This window comes from Paroedura picta, chromosome 6 (genome assembly GCF_049243985.1).
Source record: "Paroedura picta isolate Pp20150507F chromosome 6, Ppicta_v3.0, whole genome shotgun sequence".
Lineage (NCBI taxonomy): Eukaryota > Metazoa > Chordata > Lepidosauria > Squamata > Gekkonidae > Paroedura > Paroedura picta.
Genome location: NC_135374.1, coordinates 106,840,015 through 106,860,062, shown reverse-complemented (window position 1 = coordinate 106,860,062; position 20,048 = coordinate 106,840,015). Strand labels below are relative to the sequence as shown.

Here is a 20,048-nt window from a genome sequence, read left to right as displayed (position 1 = left end):
TTTTCATTGGCCCCAGCCAAAGACCTGGTAAAAGAGCTCAATTTTGTAGGCCCTGTGGACCTGTGCTCATTCCACCAGGCAGGGGAATGGGATCTTTATGGGAAGGATATTAGGATACTCATACAAACTTTCATCTCATCCGTGTTTGGTCTAATCCTCTGCAAATTACTACATCCTTCATTCTTGACATAAGCAGTGATATGGAACTGATATGACAACTTCACTAGGAAAAAAAAAACTTTGGTAAAAGTAATCAGTTGAAAAAAATAATTACCCATCTCAGTATTAAAATAATACGACATGCATAATATAATTCCCATTTAAAAAGGGGGAGGATACACTGACAGTCAGGAATGAAGTGCAAATGAGTCCCAATTTACTCAAATAATGAAACTATTATGCAGTTTGATTACAGCCTTTACTGTTAATTCTAACAAAGTGTTATAACCACTAGACTCTTTTTTTAACAAATTATATCTTAATATATAGAAACATCTTTGACAATGAAGTACCAGAACAAAGGACATAAGATGCGGAAGCGTGCCGGCTGCAAACCATATTTCACTGCTAGATGCATTTAGGAGATGCTTGTTGATTTTAAATAAAAAATATGTCAAAACATTTCCTCTCTTTCTTAGTTTCATTTTGTATACAGGACAAACATATAGTGGATACAATATTGGTCACATTTAGGAAAATTATGAAAAGATCATTATAACAAAATTTTGAATGAGCACAGTATAAGCTTTGAATATCTGTCTGTCTGTCCGTCCGTCCGTCCATCCATCCATATACTAGGGGGCAAAGCACACTTCAAAAGTGGGCTAGGAGTCATCCCCCCTGCCAGCAATCACCACAGTAGGGCAGGGAGAGCAGAGTGGATGAGGTGGCCACAAATGCTGCAAAAAAAGAAAAAGAAAAAAAAAGGGAGTAAGGACCTGGCAGCAACCCCTCTACAGCCAGTTCGACACCAGAGGACAGGGAGAGTTTGGTGGAGGGCAGCATGGCAAAGCCCACTTTAAAAATGGGCTGAAGGGCCTTGGCATGCTCATGAGCTCTCTTGGTGTCTAGGATGCTAGTGAGATGGGGGGGAGGCAGACTGTGGGCTGGCATCTAGGCCCTTCCTCCTGCTATGGGTAGGAGAGTGAGGAAAGTGGTGGGGTAGGCTTGGAGAAACCACCTAGCATCCACTTTCTGCCATGGTGGTGTGCTCATCCCCTGCTGCCTGGGGTCGTGGCAAGGAGTGGAGTGAAAACAGCAGAGGAGGGGTGGAGGATAGCCACCACTGCCCATGTAAGCAGCCAGGAGCAGGGGAAGAGGATGGGACCAGCCCCGAGTGCAGACACTCAGCCCTCACTGCCTCTGGCCATGGCCAGGAGTGAGGTTAGAGCAGTGGGAACAGGTCATAGCACACATAGTCAGCATTTGCTGGCCCTGTCAATGGCCATGAGCAGGAGGTAAACAATGGGGTTGGCTTGGAGGAGGGTTGCTCTCCCCCACCCCCAATCCTTTCCACAGGCTGAGCAGCACTGTGAGCTTCCACCCCAGCTCAGTTTCCCCAGAGCTCATCAAGGGCCCTTTGTCAACTCCCAGTCCTGCCTGGGGCAGAGAAGCCAGAAGTCTCTGTGGTAGCTTGGTGCCCATCTTCCTACCTCTACATGGGAGGAGGAGTGGTACAACCCTCAGTGCAGCCCACTGACAACCCTTCTGGCCACCCTCCCTGTGGCCCAAGGAACACTGCAGAAGCTCTTGGGAGGGCCTGCCACTGACTCCCAGGTCTGCACAGAGAGAGATGTCATGTGTGTGTGTGTGTGTGTGGGGGGGGGGTGCTGCTGCTGGCTCCCAACCTCCCATGGTGAGAAGAGGCATGAGGAGCCCACTGACAGCCAACTTCCACCCCCGGAGCTGCTGTGGTCATACATGGTGGTCTTGCTACCATCTCCCAACCTCCCACAGCAAGAGTGGAAGGGAGGGTTTGCAAACAGCTCCAGTTCATGAGTTCCCAGAGTCCTGCATGGGGGTCCTACTGCCAGGTCCTTGCCTCCTGCAGCACTGCTGGGCCTGTGGGGAGGTTGGCCACACTCATTTTACCAACCTCGGAAGGATGGAAGGCTGAGTCAACCTTGAGCCGGCTGCTGGGATCGAACTCCCAGCCTCATGGGCAAAGCTTTCAGACGGCTGCCTTACCACTCTGCGCCACAAGAGGCTCATGAAATTAAATTCAAAGGAAGTCATAAATAGATTTGCTACACTTGGGGAGACAGAGTTGCCCACAACTATACCCTGTGCTTGATCAAACTGGGAATCAAATCACAGAATTGCCTGATGAAAAATCAGCTGTCTTCTTATGACCAGTAGCTGCTAGAGCTGCTATATCCCAGCAGGCTGATGACCACCCTAAGTGGTGGTCACTGCCAATATTTGCCTAACAAGTGTCAGAGACGGAGATCCCCAGAGGTAAGTCTGGCAGGGTGTGGCCCTCCAGAGTTCCATTTTACATCTACAGCTCAAAAGCTGGCCTCAGACATACAGACGAGGCAGGGGGTTCAGCTGTATCCTGTTTCCTATGTCCAGTGTCTTCCAGTTGTCCTGCGTGCACCTTTGTGCTGTTCCTGTGCTCTTCCTCCCTGACTTGGCCATCATGCCCCATTTAAATCTTGCACTCTGAGCAGCACCACTTGAATTCATCAGACCTCCCACTGTGAGAACTGAGCCAACCTGACTGGCACTTACTTCATCCTTTAGGACATGCTCCTCCTTCCCCTCCTCCATCATACTTTGCTTTGGCATGAACATAGGGTAGGCCTTACCCCTCAGCCTTGCCTCATTGTCTCTCAGGTCTCTTGAAGTCTTCATCAGCACCTTCCTCCCTCTGTTGGGGGAAGACAAAGGGTAAGAATTCCTAAGGCATATTGAGACTTCTCCAAGTAGTAAAAAGTGGGGTACAAAAACCCCAGCTCTTCTTCAGCCACTCCTGGACAATAAGAAAACAAGTGACGTTATGTTCCAACTAGCAGAAAATACTTAGTTCTTAGAAACAAACACTAATATCTCTTTCACCCTTTGTTCATTTATGTCCCCCCCCCCACAAAAAAAGAAGACAGTTAATTACAAAGTCACTTCTCCTAGAAGCTGCGGCAAATGAATTCAAAATCCTATTAAAAACTCCATAGTACGAACTAAACAACTAATTAAAGTTCAATAAATACAGAAATCACTGCGTATAAGTATCTAATTATACCAAAAAAATGTTTGTGAAAAACACCCTAGTACATCATCAATTCTCCTTTTAAAATTATGAAAATTTTTAAAAGAAAGCTAAACGTTAGTTAATATTTCTGCACAGATTGTTTTATACTGACAAAACAAATCCCATTCTTAAGTCTCCTCCCTTCTACCTTTTTAATACAGCACTCTTGATATTTCTCTCACATTCTTTTCTCCAGCATGCATGGAATACAATTATCCTACGACTGCATTCTGAGATTCCAGATGCAAACTGTGCTCACCATAGTAAACTCGCTAACATTTCTTTTAAAATAAAAATTGTTCTCATTCTAATGGAATGTTCCCAGTGTCTCTAACAGGGTGCTACAAAATCTCAGTGTCTGTATTTTCAAAGATCCTTTAATTTTCTTTTAGACCTTTGCATATGCTGATCCAGCACTCAGATTTCATACTGAGAAAATCAGGATAATTCTACACTTTCTGGCAAAAGAGGTGTTATTACCATAAGCACATGGTGCCCTGTAATATGTTAACAATTCAAAATGAACTATGTCAGCCACAACAATGGGACATAGTGGTTTGACTGTTCGTCTAGGCCAGGGGTAGTCAAACTGCGGCCCTCCAGATGTCCATGGACTACAATTCCCAGGAGCCCCTGCCAGCGAACGCTGGCAGGGGCTCCTGGGAATTGTAGTCCATGGACATCTGGAGGGCCACAGTTTGACTACCTCTAGTCTAGGCTCTGAGAGAGTCAAATTTGAAGTTCCACTCTACCATCGAAGATCAGTGGGTGGTTTCGGGTCAGAGGTTCTCTCCCAGCTTAAACAGGAAAAAACAGGCGGCTCCGAATAAATATCCTAACATAAAAAGAGAGAACCTTTCCCAGGCTATCAAAATCACTTAGCGATATCTTTTATACAATCTCTATTTTAATGGTAAATGAAAACAACCGGAACGGACTCTAGATTTTGTTCCGTTTTCAAAGTAGATCTTTCATCGGTGGTTGTTTCCACCTATACTTTTCAAACTTATCCAGAAAGTTTTCAATATTTCAACCAACTCCAAAATTTTAAATCAAAATACTCTGCATATAATGTTGGCCTTCAGCTCGCAGGTATGGGAGAGCTTTGTCCTAGTGCACATTGTTTCCCAGGTTGCCACAGGCTTTGCTTCTAGTATATCAATAAATGCAGGCACATAAACCATGAGAGAATTCACTCGTGCTTGGGAGGGGGAGCAACGGAAGCTGCTCGCTCACTAGCTTGTGGCTCCACCCATAAAGGTAGGAGGGGAAAGGCTGTGAATCCCTTCCAGAGCTCCCATGAATCCCTGGGTGTCCACGTACCCCTAGCTGGGAATTCCTGACCTAGAGATTTAGCTTCTCAAAATACAAAGGAAGGGGATGTATAAGGGGCACTCAACCCCTGGTGTTTATGCCCAGCAGTGGCATGCAAGTGCATTTTGATCAGTTCTCAGGATCAGTTCTCTGTGGAGGTAATAGAGGGCAGGGACTGAGGTGGTTGCAGTGCCACTGGTCCTGGTAATGTGGAAGAAAGCCACTGGCAGGGCATATGCCCATCCTCACATACCAGACATCTGCAGATCCCAGCTGGCCCCTGGGTCAGTGGCAATACTGCTAAGGCCAAGTACAGCATTCTAACCACTACATTACACCTCACTGTGCACATGATATTTTTAAGGGTACTCCCTTAAAAACAATGCCTTTCCAGAAGGAGAAAAAAGATGCAAGATAAAGACAGTAGTTAAAGTTAAAGTTAAAAAAAAAACCTTAGATTAGGGTTGCCTGGTCCTGTGGATTAATGCACAGGGGATTGCAGGAAATTACTGACAGCAGGGAAGGAAGGTGCCTGAAAAATAACACAGTGTTTCTATATCACCCACACAAAGAAGAAGATTAGCTATCATAGTTCCACTGGGGTTGTAAGACGACACTCTTCTGCCAGCCCTATGGTTGAAACTGAAGAAGATGAAGACAACGACAAAGAAGAGTTGGTGCTTATATGCATGGAAGAATATATATCTTATCTGTTCCAGTTTAGTCTTGACAGTCCCTGTTTTACTTGTCCCTAGAAAAACCCTGTTCCCGTTTTGACTCTTTGGAAGATACTAGAAGTGCCCTTTCAAAATTTTTTCCATGCTTGTGCTCAAGAGAATTTCCCTCCCACAACCAGCTATCAAGAAAATGAATGCTGCCAAATGTGTTTGAAGAAGAAGAGTTGGTTTTATATGCTGCTTTTATATGCTCCTCTACCCGAAGGAGTCTCAAAGCGGCTTACAGTCGCCTTCCCTTTCCTCTCCCCACAACAGACACCCTGTGGGGTGGATTAAGCTGAGAGAGCCCTGATATTACTGCTCGGTCAGAACAGCTTTATCAGTGCTGTGGTGAGACCAAGGGCACCCAGCTGGCTGCATGTGGAGGAGAAGCGGGGAATCAAACCCGCCTCACCATATTAGAAGTCCCCACTCTTAAGAACTTCACCAAGCTGTCCTAACCACTATATCAGGTAGGCCTCCCACTTTTCCTCATCACGCTTCCCCCCCCTTTTTTTTTTGGCTGGGCATTTGTTCCTGGCCAATAGCAGGACAGATTCAAGATAGTTAGGGGGCAGGGTGGATGCAATTTTAATTTTATAATGTTTTTAAGACCAGACTATTAATTTTTTTTAAATTTATGTTGTAAAACTTCCCAAGACCACTTGCAGAGAGGGGTGGTCTATCAAAATTGTAATAATAATAACAGTAATAATGTTGATAATAATAATAGCTGCTTTTATGACTTGCTTTTCACTATCTAAGGCAGGGGTAGTCAAACTGCGGCCCTCCAGATGTCCGCGGACTACAATTCCCAGGAGCCCCTGCCAGCAAATGCTGCCAGGGGCTCCTGGGAATTGTAGTCCACGGACATCTGGAGGGCTGCAGTTTGGCTACCCCTGATCTAAGGAGTCCCAAAGAAGCTTACACAAACCTTACAAACACTGTAGGCTTCAGCATCAAATCCTGTTAGATCTATTTGTTGTTACTTTGAGGGATTTGAAAGATGCAGCCGATAAACAAGACAAAAGGGAATAGGTGACTAATGTAATTACAAATGCAAAAGCAGAAGATTAGGGATAAGAGGATTTCCCTAGTTATGCTTCTTGATTGTTCTGGGATTTCAATCAGCAACAAGTGCTTCACTCCTTTCATTCCAGTATAAGGAGTTTTTTACCCAAAGGAGTTTCAAAGTAGATCACAATCACCTTCCCTTCCTCTCCCCACAACAGACACCCTAGGAAGAAGGTGGGGCTGAGAGAGCTCCCACATAACTGCTCTGAGAGAATTTTGACTAGCTAACATCACCCAGCTGGCTTGATGTGGAGGAATGGGGAATCAAACCCAATTTTCCAGACTAGAGTCTTTAACTACTGCACTACACTGGCTCTTACATGACACTGGCCATGAAAACTGAGGAAAAAATGAAAATTGATTTCTTTGTCACCCAGAAGTGATGTAGAGATGTCACTGATGCCAGGGGGTGACATTCTGGTTTCAGGCAAAACTCTTTCATAGAATTAGCTACTTACCATAGAGTTCTGCCACAAAACCAGAGACCCCAGCCATGGCATCACCGACATCCCTACATCACTCCTGGGTGACATAGAAATCTTTTGTTTTAGGCTTCTTGCCTGCTTTGTGGGGGGGGGGCAGGAGGGGGATTTCCCCTAGTTTCTTAAACCACTGGAAGAGGAGAAAAGACACCAAACCAGGGGCTCTCCAAGCCTCAAGTGGGAACTGGCAACCACAAATGAGATCTTGGCTGATTCTGCACTTACTTTGTTTATTCTGTTGTGTATCCTGCTGAATTCAGATTGATTTGAACTTGGGTCTTCCTCTATTCCCCCCCCCCAATTGAAACAGAAAGTGTTCTGCACTCGATTGGGGAAGCTCAGCAGGAGCCTCTTTCTTTCTTTTCTTGAACAGGGCGGGTTTGGCCTCCTTGGCAATCACTGAAGGCCAAAGTGTTGTGTAGGAGGCCAGCGCCATGCCGTAGAGAGGACGTGCAGTGGCTGCTGGCTGGCACATCACCGCTGTTCCTCCTCTGGCTACCTCGGGTTTTGGTGATCACCGAGGCGGCCGAACCATGCCGAAGTGCACAACCCTAATTCCAGCAAAAACCACCCATTGTCTCTATTAAATAATCTGACTGACGGCTGCTCATTTGCAAGACCCAGGTTGTTTGCCTCGCTTTCTCCCATCGTGGGCCTTTATAACCTTGGTATGGCCAGGAGGGTCGGCCATATGATTGCCAGATCCAATTTAACACTGGCTGATTGGGGGTGGGGGTGTCTGAACAGGGTAGGAATTTGGGAGGAGAAGGAGCTGGGATGTAGTGCCATAATATACATCCTGCAAGGCTTTCATTTCCTCCTGGGTAACTGGTCTCTGCAGTCTGCAGTGCTGGAATAACTATATAGAAGGGAGCCCTTTCCACTTGCTTTAAATCCTTTGTAGGAGTGAAGATGTAGCGTCATTAAGTCTGGCATTTTGCCTACTTAGGCCCTAAGAACCGATCACAGAAATCATGTGATTTCTGTGGATTGCCAACCTTCAGGTCGTACCTAGAGATCTCTCGGGATTACAACTTATCTCCAGGCAAGGTAGATCAGCTCTTTTGAACAAAATGGCTTCTTCCCAGGCTCCACCCCCAAGGTCTCAAATATTTCCAAACCCAGAGCTGCTCGCGGCCACATGCAACAGGAAAAGTTTGGCCTTTCCTTGTTTTCCATACAGGGAGGTGTGATTGCTGTTCGCAGTTTTAGAAGGAGTATCATCTGTCTCAGCCTTCACGAGAGCCAGCTCATAGCAGGGACTGAAGCCATGGAGGACCTGGTGGGTTGACAAGATATCAGGAGCAAGCAGGCAGCTCAGGCTCCGAAACAGAACCAAGCACAATAGGAGCCAGGAGAGCATTCGGCAGTGACACTGGCTAGCAACAGGCCACAGTGGAGACACACACACACAAAGAGGAGGGAGGGAGTCGAAGGCCATTTTCTACATGAGCCGTCAGCCAATCCCCAGCTTTCTATTACCCAGTTGAGCAGAGCGGCAAACCCGAGGCATCTTCTGAATGAGCAGCTTTTCATTTAAAGGGGAGGCAGTGTGATTTCCAATTGGATTAACCGCATTAGCAACCTGCGCTGTCTTGAAAATGACTGGAACTCCCAGCAACAATGTTTAGATGGGATTGCCGAGTTGCAAATCAAAAGAATGCTTCCCTGCTAAAAGTGTGTGTCTGCCATCTTCTCCATTCAGTGTGATCGCCGTGTAATATCCCACTGCCGCGGAGTGGAGGTTCATTGCTTAAGAAAGGAAATTTAGTGTTTCAGAGTCTTTCATTCGCTCAATTTAGTTCCATTTGCCATGGGGATTAGCTGTCCATTGTTCAGAAACACTGTGATTCAAGGTCTTTAGTGAAAGCATTTTTTCCTCTTAGCAATTGCTATTAAGAGGCAAAACCTGGAATGAGTCCATGCATCAGAGACCAGAGAAGAAATTCTCTCTCTCTCTCTCTCTCTCTCTCTCTCTCTCTCTCTCTCTCTCTCTCTCTCTCTCTCTCTCTCTCTCCAGAAGTGCTTTTCATTAAAAATGTATTCAGACCAATTTTAACCCAGCAAAAGATGACAAAATGTTCACAAATTGAACAAAATGACCCCGAAATCACACAACTCTTTCTGATGTTTCTGACACAAGAAAAACCTAAATGCACTTAGGTAGGGTTGCTTCAAAATTCCTGTAGATTTGGGAAATCATGCCTGGAGAGGGCAGAGTTTAGGGAAGGGAGAGCCCCACATGGACATGATGATTAGGGGTTCTCCCCTCTGGATTGGGAAATTCCTGAAGATTTGGGGAATGGCGACAGGGATGGATGGGGTTCTTGGACAGGAGCACAGTGCAGGAAAGAGGATGAGCTTTGGTGTTTCCCTTATTTAAAAGACCACCACGCCAGTTCCCTGAACTCGCCCCTGGAGGCTGTGTGACAATACTGGCCACCGGGAGACAGCCAGCTGTGTTGGGTTCCCTCCAATTGCACCAAATGGTATGAAACAAAGATGACTTGAGTGCTCATACACACCTCCAGTGGGTTAATCTGGCCACGTCAAGCTTTCCCCCATTCTATTGCCTCTCACCACAGCAATCTGCCACTGCTTTTGAGTTGCTGCTGCGTTTGCCATAGTCTCCACCCTCCAAAACAGCCATTTTCTCCAGGGGAAATGATATTGGTCAACTGGAGATGAATTATAATGGCTGAAGATCTCCAGATAACTCAAAACAAACAAGGCAGGAGCAAAAAGGTTGGCTGTCTGTACACTGTAAATCATAAAAATATATAAGCATTTATTGTGTACAACTTGCAAAATTAAGATTTTTTATATTAAATCTTTTAATTTTGGATCCCACTTTAGACAGACTCTTGCATGGGGGGCTCATACCCATCAGCCCGTTCTACCTATGCACCAGTTTCATCACCTAATGGCTTGCCAGCACCACTCCCTTCACCATGCAGCTCCGCCATCTTGCCCCATTCAAACTTGGGCTTCTTAAGTATCTTGCTTTTCCAAACATAGACATGTTCCACAAACAATACACATAACTATTGCATTACAACATGAAATAACATACAATCTAAACCCACATCTAGTGCCTATTGCATTCCTGGATGAAACGGACTTTACTGCTAGTGTTTATATAACTTTATATTATTTACATTGTACAGCTATCATTTCAGTTAGTTTTTGTGTGTGTGTGTGTGTGTGTTTATTTTTAGCCCATTGAAGTTTTTCTCCCTTCAGTGGAGAGCTCAAGTTGAGACCTAGAGGCTGGCAGCCTGAAATAATGGAATACCATGGTCCACCTTCCAAAGCAGCCATTTTCTCCAGGGGAACTGACCTCTGTAATTCCAAAATCAGATGTAATTCCAGGCCACACCATGAGTCTGGGCACCCTAGATTTAAGTGGTAGAAATATTCTCCCAGGTCCCTGATAAGAACACACAAGAGTTACAGCACCTTGATCTTAAACCTTGCCCAGAAGGTGGGCAGGCTACCTCTGTTTTGAATCTGAAGTGTTCAGTCGAAAATGTTTATGGAAAAAGTGATAAATCGCTTCAGACTTCATGTTTCACATTTATTTATCATTCTGTGTCATTTTGCATCCTGACCTCAGAAATATCTTTTCCCCAGCCTGCACGGAAAAGGAAGAAAAGAAGAAGGCACTTTTATGCCCCTATCTTCATTTTGACATTTCTGAGACACTTCTTGTCATGGAGAATTGTTTCTCAGCACTTCACATTGCCAGTTATACCACAATGCCCTGACTTAACAGAACAAACATTAGACAAAACAACTTAGTGATATTATACAGTATTCTAGGAGAGCAAACAAACAAACAAAAAAAAAGGAGACCAGAGATTTAAAATTATGTTCCATGCTTGTGGGCTAAAATGAGCCAGCGTAGCCATTTTTCCCCTCTTGGAACATGATGGGAAAAGAAGAAGAGTTGGTTTTTATACCCCATCCCCTTTTTCACTGCCCAAAGGAGTCTCAGTGGTTTACAATCTCCTTCCCTTCACCTACCCCACAGCCTCACCTACCCCACAGGGTGTCTGTTGTGGGGAGAGGAATGGGAAGGCGACTGTAAGCCGCTTTGAGCCTCCTTCGGGTAGAGAAAAGCGGCATATAAGAACCAACTCTTCTTCTTCCTCTCCCCACAGCAGACACCCTGTGAAGGAGGTAAGGCTGAGAGAGCTCTGAGAGAAACGGCTCTGGGAGAACATTTTCTAAGAGGACTATGACTAGCCCCAGGTCACCCAGCTGGCTGCATGTAAAGGAATAGGGAATCAAACCTGGCTTATCAAGCTGCTGTTCCTAACTACTACACCAAGCTGATGTAAGCAATTGTAGGAAGAATGACCTCAATGAGGGCAGTGAAGTGGGGTCTGAGATTGGAAAGGTGAAGGGAGGAAATCTGTATGCATTTGAATTGAATTCAGCATGGAAGTGTAACAAGGGAAAAAGTGGCACAAAACCACTCTTATTAAAAACACACACACACAAACTAACCATTTCCGCACTGGGAACGTTGCTGCCCTGACTCCCATGGGGGAGCACAAATCCCGGGTGGATGAGGTGCACTGGCCAAATGCTCCCCCAGTGTGGGAGCAGGAAGAAGCATTGCAACCTGCCCCGCTCAAACTCCAGCCTGCAGCCCAGTGTGGAGCCTCCAGTGTGGAAATGGTCACACACACATACACAAGGAAACAGCAACCAGAAAGCAAACTGAGCACTGAATGGAGGCAAATCAATCCAATATCAGAAGTAAACCGATATGAGAAAACATCTACCCTGGGAGGCTCACCGGCTGCTTTCCCATACAATATTTTCTTTTGCTTTTACAAAATGTTGTACTTTTATCTTTCCCCTGGTGGTGAAAACAATTCCAGGTGGATTGTGAACAATAGCCCTACCAGAGGTGGATAACTATAAGGAACTGTCTTCCTGAATGCCCAGACACATGCTTTAGATTATAGTCTAAACAGGTGCCTTTTATAAAAGAAATGCACAAAGCCAAAACAGGGGCAATCCAGACATGACTGAGGGTCACACATCACTTAGTCCTGATTGAACACGGCATTGCAGAAGTCCTCTGTTCCAAAGCCCCACTTTATGTCTTGATGATCCCGGCATAGTTTATATATCACATGTATTTGAACCTAATAAACTAAGGGCGCTTCAGCAATATTGAAAACCTCTCTTGGACAGTGCCGGCATTGCCTTATTTTGCACGGCTTTTGCTTCTCATTAAATTTCTAGAACAAGTAAGAAAGTAAGAGGGTGAGCAGGGGATTTCGGCAGAGCTGTTCAATTAGGGGTTGGATTATGCTTGGCAGGTAAAGGGGATTAGGAGCAAATGGCCTTGCCTGGGTCAAGTAAAACAGAGCTGAAAACTGGAAGAAAGAGATTGCTGGGTTTGTGAAAACAAATGTGAACGGCAGCACAAAACCACCTTATAATACATTGGAAGATGGGGAGGGGGGGGGATTTGTGTTGCTCAAGGTACGACCCAGCAGTATAGAACATGTCTGAATGGATGTGCTGTACTGGAAGAAGATGAAGAGGTATCTTTCCTTTGGGCTCCAATAATCATTTGATTTAACTGGAAATGCAAGAGATCGCTTGGCACCTTGAACACATAAACGAGAAGCTCTACAACTGATCCATGGCTTCTACTTGATAAAGGCTATCAAGTATGATGGGGGGTGAGTGGGCACTGGGTTGATATCAAGTATAGATTCTGCTGAGTTGTCAATAGATAATAGAGTTTCTATGAACCGTCTTTAGTGGGAGTAATATAGGGCTAGCTATTTGATATAGGACTAGATATTATTATAAACTGTCTTGAATCATGAGGAAAGATGGGATAAAAATGTTTAATTAAATCTAATTTTCTCAACTTTTTTACCATTGAGAAATTCCTGAAATATTATTCAGGCTTCGAGAAACCCTAGAAGTGGTGTGATCATACACAATATAGTTGGGAAGCATAGCTGCAGACATACCCACCTGGGTCCTCCCTCCTTCCCACCCCATCCAGGCCCATCTTTGGCATTTGGGGGGTGGGGTCGACATGATCATTTATGGTCATATACGATAAAGTTTTAACAATTTTTTAAAATATATAAAAATTGATTAACTCCCACCCATTTGGGTGGAAATAAATATATGGGAGGACTGAATAACAACTGATGTGTTTACAATTTCAGTAGGACGTTCATACTACACATATAAGAACTGCAAGCCATCTGGAGAGAAAATAGAATAGCACAATGGCCATTCCACACCTGGAAAATCTAGTGAAAGGCTTACCTTTTGCTGATGCCTTTTTTTTGGGGGGGGGCGTTTTACACGATACTGTCAGCATCCAGCATCCCAGCAGCAAACCGGCAGTTACGTCCTCCATTTTAAAGTGCTAGTTGGGAAATCCACAGAAGTGGATTCCACCAGCCATGTAGCACAGGTAAGAGGAGAGCAACCAACAAGCCACACGCCAAGGAAACGTGAAGAGCCGAAGTAGCGCTATCTCCACCTGGGGCAATTTTTTTTAAAGTTAGGAATGTGGTATTGTGTCCCAATGCAACACCATATTCATAGACAACAAGAACAACAATAAAATCCCTGCCACCCCACAAAATGGCAGAACTTCACTGCCCCAGCTTCCATGTAGGACTACAAATCCAGGGTGGATGAGGTGCAATGGCCAAAATGATCTCCGGTGTGGGAGTGGGAAGAGCTGGGGCAACTTGCCACGGTTTAAACACCTGGCAGCATCCCGGCATGCTAGACTGGGTACAGAAAAGGTCTCAGTGGAGAATTCGACTTAAGATGGCGCCGTAACAGCTGGGCTTCTGCCCGGCTCTTAAGCCATGCTGAGGGTCAGGAGCAACCGCACCTGGCAGATCTGAGCAGATACGCAAATCTCGCTCGCCGGTCGCCCCAGGAACCGGGAACAGCATCCTGAGGGTCCTACAGATCCGTGGAGAGGGAGGGAGACTAAGCTCTCCGGATCACCGCGGCATGTGCTCAAGGTCATGATGGTGCCCTTGTCGTAAATAACTTTCTAAGCCTGAAACGACCAGCTGACTCTACATTCTTCCCAGATCATCTTTTACCAGACTGACAGGAGCCGAAGTCTACAACAGTAAATACTGTAAGTTTTCTGGCTTTTCCTTTTCTTTCCCCAAAAGCTCTTCCCCCCCCTCCTCAGCCAATTTACAAGTGAATTCTTTTGTCGAGTGAGAGGCTCCCAGCTAATTATACCCACTATCCAAACAAAGAGAGAGCTTAAGAAAAGAGAGACTAAAGTTTTGTTGGAGAGAGTTCAGTGGGGGAAGCTGACTCGATACGGAGATCGACAAACTGATAATTTTGGATCGCTCGTGCTCCCGCGAGACCTCACGAGACTTTCTGTTTATAGTTTGTGACTGCCTAGAACTATGGAAAAGTTAACAAAGGCACAGCTTTTCCATTTGTTATGCGAAGGGAACTCAAAGATACTGAAAGCAGTCAACAAGGTGGAAAAGGAAATCCAAAAGACCAGGAAAGGGCTTTGGGACAGAGCCGATGGTTTGGAAAAGGCAGCTGATGAGAACACAGCTCAGCCAGTAATACTTCAAACGAGAATTCAATGTCTGGAAGTTAATCAACAGGAGGGGAAGAGAGCTAGGGATGTAAAAATCCAAAGCACCTTGGAAGAACTTGGGAAAACAGATTTAGGGAAGGAAAGCACCGAAAACCTGGAAGTCTATTTAGAGCAGGAAGTGATTTGGATCAACAAAATAAAAAGAGTCTATTCAAAGGCGACAGCACGCAGGAAGCTATCAGGAGATATCTCTGTGCGACCAGAGGAAGAGATCCAGATTGATAAAGTATACAGAGCCTACTTAAAGGCGACTGCAAGCAAGAATCAAGCAAGAGACTTCTTTGGCCCTGACAGAAGGACAACTAGAAATACTCTACTATGGAAAAAAACACAATTTCATTTTCTGCGACCACCTGAAGGATGTGATGAACAGTGGAGCATTCTCCTGGTTTCCTGTGGGGAAGACAGCAGCAGTAACTTTTAGGACAGGACCAATATATGAAGGGAACTGACTTTATATCATCTAAGACAATAATAGAATATATTCTTATAATAGATTATACTCTCATATGTATCAACAATTACTCTGCTAAGAAAGATGGTAATAACTTCTAGATCAGGATCAATATGTGATGGGAACTGAATCTGTATGCCAATATGTATGCCAAAAGAGGATGGCAAACTATACTTCATATGTACTAACAAGACAGCAGCAGTAACTCTTAGGTCAGGGCCAATTTATGAAGGGGACTGACCTTATATCACTTAAGATAATAGAATATATTCTTATAACAGATCATACTCTCATATGTATTAACAATCATTTTGCTAAGAAAGATGGTAAAAACTTCTAGATTAGGATTAATATGTGATGGGAACTGAATATGTATGTTAAAAGAGGATGGCAAATCATATCAGCTGGTCGCTTTTTTCTCTTTACTTTTCTGTAAATGCTTCATATAATAGTAAATAATAAAATTATAAAAAAAAAGAAAAGGTCTCAGTGAAATGGATTGGTAAAATATCAGTCTGAAACAAGTATACCAGACAGATTCATTTCATTGGCCCTTTTAGAAAAGCAGGTTAAACCTTAAAAAAAAATGTTATCTTCTGAAGTTTATACCAATCACCACATTCATTGCATATACCTTTCATATGTTTGCCAACCTTCAGGTAGGGCCTGGAGAGCTCCTGGAATTTAAATTGATCTCCAGTTGATAGAGATTAATTCCACTGGGAGAAAAATGGCTACTGTGGAAGGGGGAGTCTATGGCCTTAGACCCCCCAATGAGGTCTCATCCCTCTGCAAACCCCTCCCTCCCCAGGCTCTTCTTCCCAAATCTCCAGGTGTTTCTTAACGCAGAGTTGGCAACCCTAGGTGCCACAAGTTTTTGTTGTTTAATACTGTGACATTTAATTAAAGGGATCCTTAATTTAAAATTGTTTTATGTCTCACTCTGAACCTGAGGATTGTTTTAGTGTAGTGTTTTCATTTTACACTGCTCTGTTTGCTCGATACTGCATTCATGTCCTTGCTTGTCTTTCTATTGACCTGATTTCATTGTCTTGGCTTCAGTTTCCCCCCCCCTTCATCCCCCCCCCATTGTCTTGATTTGTAATTATCTACTAGCTGGCATTGTTTCGGTTGCCAGCCACCCATGAACAGGTTCTAGAGAGGAGGGTGACAATTTTTTTTCCAATAAATAAATAAAAGCATGGTAACATTTTACTAGGGAGCAACAGTGGTATAGCATAGCCTGATCTCATCAGAAATAAGAAGTGACTTGATGGCACTTTATATATACACATGCACAGAATATTTTACTATTAACACCTGCTTTCAAGGTCACATGGCTGCAAAAAAACCAACAACCTGATAATGTAAGAATGGACCAACATACTGCTTCCTAACCAGGAAATCCTGAACAATTTGGAGAATGTTATGTCCGACAATATGTGGATCCTGCCTAATATAAAGAAAGAATGGAAAAGCAGGTTGCAGCCTGCATATGTTTGTTTTTCATCCAGGTGAATGGAAGCTGGCTCCACAATACATGGCAGCTCTTAGAATTAAACTGGTTCTCGAGTTCCTTGGCAGGATGGCATCATATTTCGTACAGCCAACTGATGCAGCATTGAGCATGCCAAAAGAGTCCCTTGCCTAGGGTGCCGTATACAATCAACATGAGCTACTTCAGTGGTAGTGCTTGAGTTCTTCTTCTGCAGACAACCCAAGCCAGCAGAAGTCTTTGCACGTGGTCTAGCAAGATGTTTCCCTGCTGAAGGCAAATGCATCCGCCAAACCATTTAAGCCTAAATGTCATAAGGAAAATAATACTCCAACAGGCATGCTCCCTCCCCTCAGAGATAAATCTATCAACCCTCCCTCTTAAACTTTTTTTTTTAATTGAATGGGCGGATATGGCCCCAGTCCTATTGGTTACATTTCCCTACAGGCATGGAATAATTTGCCAGAACAGCAAAAAGCACAACAAATTGTTTGCTGTCTGGCCACTGGTCCTCTTTTGTTATGCCTTTTCCAAAACATGTTTCACCTTCTCTCTAGCTGCTATATTCTGCAACAGAGTCAGGGTAGCTGTGATAGCTGATGCAGTCGCTGAAAAGAGAATGAAAATGGGAAAGAGCATCTGAAATCCCTTCTCTGTGGAAGGCAGGACAAAACGTCAAAACTGGAGGCTCCAAATTTACTCTTTTGACCTTCCCAGGGACAGAAGACAGGGCGAGGAGAATGCAAAATATTCAAGGAACTTGAGACTTCACTTTGCAATTGCTATACTGCGAGAAGCAGCTTAGCTCAGTGTGTATCTTTATTTTAAATATGTATCCACCTCATGAGAAGGAAGGACTCCCTGGAGAAGATGCTGGGAGCGATTGAGGGCAAAAGATGAAGGGGACGACAGAGAATGAGGTGGCTGGATGGAATCACTGAAGCAGTAGGTGCAAACTTAAATGGACTTCGAGGAATGGTAGAGGACAGGAAGGCCTGGAGGATCATTGTCCATGGGGTCGCGACGGGTCAGACACGACTTTGCACCTAACAACAACAACAACATACTGTGAGAGGCAGCTTAGCTCAGTGTGTGCATCTTTATTTTAAATATGTATATTCTGCTTTGGATCCTTAGACTCAAGCCAAGAAGTAACAAGTTGCTAACCGCTGAACAATGCAACAGGCAACCATGAAGATAAATTAACAATCCAGGAGACTTTAAAAATTGCACAACTGAAAGCCCAGCCATAGCTGCCCAAATGACTCATGGCTTAAGTGTTAACACTCAATTGGGGTAGTTGTCCCACCCTTGAGTGCCTCCAACTGGCTTGCCCGTCTATCCAGCAGCCAGCCAATCACCTTCTGTCCCTTAACCCTGACCATCCCCTCCTCCTTCCACTTCCCTCAGAGGCTGCAGATCCCTGTTTCCCATGCCGGTGAGTTCCCTTCCTGGGGGCCTCCAGCCTGCAGCCTTTCAAGATCCTGGGGGGAAGGGGAGGCCATCCACAGAGTTCTTCCGCCCCAGCATCAATCTAGCACCCATTGTATTCCTGAATGGAATGGGCTTGGCCTCTTGTTTGCACATAATACTCTGGGACCCATGGGGTCCAGTGTGGGCTTCCTTGACGTGGCTCTAGTCCATCACACTTTCTGCCCTAATAAATTTGTTTGTCTTTTGAGTTGCCTGTGGGAACAGGCCAGCATGACTTCCCCTCTGGACATCCTTGGTATAATAAATTGGTGTGCCTCCAATTTCAATGGAAATAAATGGACTTCAGTTATCAGCTATGTGCAAAACATAGGTTTACAATATTTCCCTTACGAGAACAAAAACTCAAAAAATTCTTATTGTTCTGTAGGGCATCTCAAAGTACTCGTCTAACCACCGGGCTGTATTACTGTTTTAATACAAACAGCACTTTATCCCTTTTTCATCTATCATTTGTTGCAGTGTGTGAAATGTGATAATATGGTATTATGTAGATTGGATCAATGTAATGCTTCTTTTCAAAGAGCAAACAAGAACCAGACACAGTTTAAAGATGAAGGGAAATGCTAAAATGCAATACAAAAAAAAAATACTTATTTCCAAAACTTCTAGGTTGACACTGTGTACAAAATTCAATGAATTTTTAATTTTTCTTATTACATGCACCAGTAGTTATTGTTTCCAAATATCAACTCACTGACAAAAACCCGAATCTGTCCTAAGTATTACATTTTACATTTGTATGTAAGATCTGAATTTTACACAAGGAAGATGAAGGGGATAATAAGATACTCACATTACAATTCAAACAACAGGATTTAGAAACAGCAAACAGTTCATAAGATCTTCTGGAAAAACTGACAAAGGTAGGAGAAAGCACTGGTTTCCATAGTTGGTCATAGAGAAAATTCTGTCTCCCAAAACTTTGTACTATTCAAGATGAAGGAAGAAGAGTTGGTTTTTTATATCCTTCTTTTCTCTTAAGGACAGACCTTAAGGAGTCTCAAAGCAGCTTACAATCTCTTTTTCTCTCCCCTCAGCAGGCACCTTGTGAGACAGGTGGAGTCAAGTAACTTCTGACAGAACAGTGACAGGCCCAGGGTCACCCAGCAGGTGTCACAGAGAGATGAAGTGAGGAATCAGACTCAGTTCTCTGGATATTTTACAGGAGCTGTATTATGGTCAATCCTCCTTCAGCCATCTCCTACACATCTCAGTTAAGAGCTCTGTCTGCTTTGGGGGAATATGCACCACAGAGTACTTCCTCATTCCCAGGTCAAGCTGAGTCAAATAGGTTTTTTCCTGAAGTCTCCAGAAGTTTCTTTTTGGATTCCTTCTTTCCTTAAGTCCTCAAAATCTCTATTCCCTGTGTGGTGATGGGGTGGGGAACTTGATTCTCCCATTTCCTAGACCTATTACCATTTGTATGGAGCTGGGCTGAGGTAGATCTGGAAAGAAATTGAACTGACTCACCCCCTTTTCTGCCTCCTCTCTGCTCAGAGAGGGTGAAACACTTTAAAACTCAGAGTGAAGGTTTTGTTCTTTTTTCAAGCCTTCAAAGAAAAAAAATGCAGTTCTTTGCAGGATCTATCCTCCTTGAATCTGTCTAATCCTCTGTTAATCTATACTCCAGGTCATCACATTGTTGTTGTTGTTGTTGTTGTTGTTGTTGTTGTTGTTGTTGTTGTTGTCGTTGTCGTTGTCGTTGTCGTTGTCATCGTCGTCGTCGTCGTCATTTTCATTTTTAATTACCCACCCTTCCCATTTTGGTTCAAGGTGAGAAACATCAATGTTCAAGTAAATGCAGTATTGCTTCCCTCCCTGCTCTCTAAATCCAAATGGTCTTGAAAATAGGAAAATATTTATTCAATGTGAGATTAAATTGTGGAATTCACAGCAGGGGAGGTAGTGATGATAGTGATTGTTGCAGTTTAGAGAAACACATCCTTATAGGAACATAGAAGGTGGGAATTTCCCCTCTAATGGTCTGGAAGAGCCTCTTGTGGTGCAGGGTGATAAGGCAGCCGGCATGCTGTCTGAAGCTCTGACCATGAGGCCGGGAGTTCGATCCTAGCAGCTGGCTCAAGGTTGACTCAGCCTTCCATCCTTCCGAGGTCGCTAAAA

The 20,048-nt window shown here is 44.2% G+C and overlaps 1 long non-coding RNA gene across 2 annotated transcripts; it reads right to left on the bottom strand.

Annotated features, from left to right (window-relative positions):
* Positions 1–406: 406 nt before the first annotated feature.
* Positions 407–19,125, bottom strand: LOC143840762 (uncharacterized). Of its 2 annotated transcripts, none has more exons than XR_013232385.1 (3): positions 18,721–19,125; positions 2,734–2,872; positions 407–899 (listed from the first exon to the last, which is right to left on the bottom strand). It is a non-coding gene; the product is annotated as an uncharacterized LOC143840762 (long non-coding RNA). The 2 variants fall into 2 exon arrangements; XR_013232386.1 differs by lacking the exon at positions 18,721–19,125 and adding an exon at positions 3,399–3,492.
* Between the last annotated feature and the right edge of the window lie 923 nt (positions 19,126–20,048).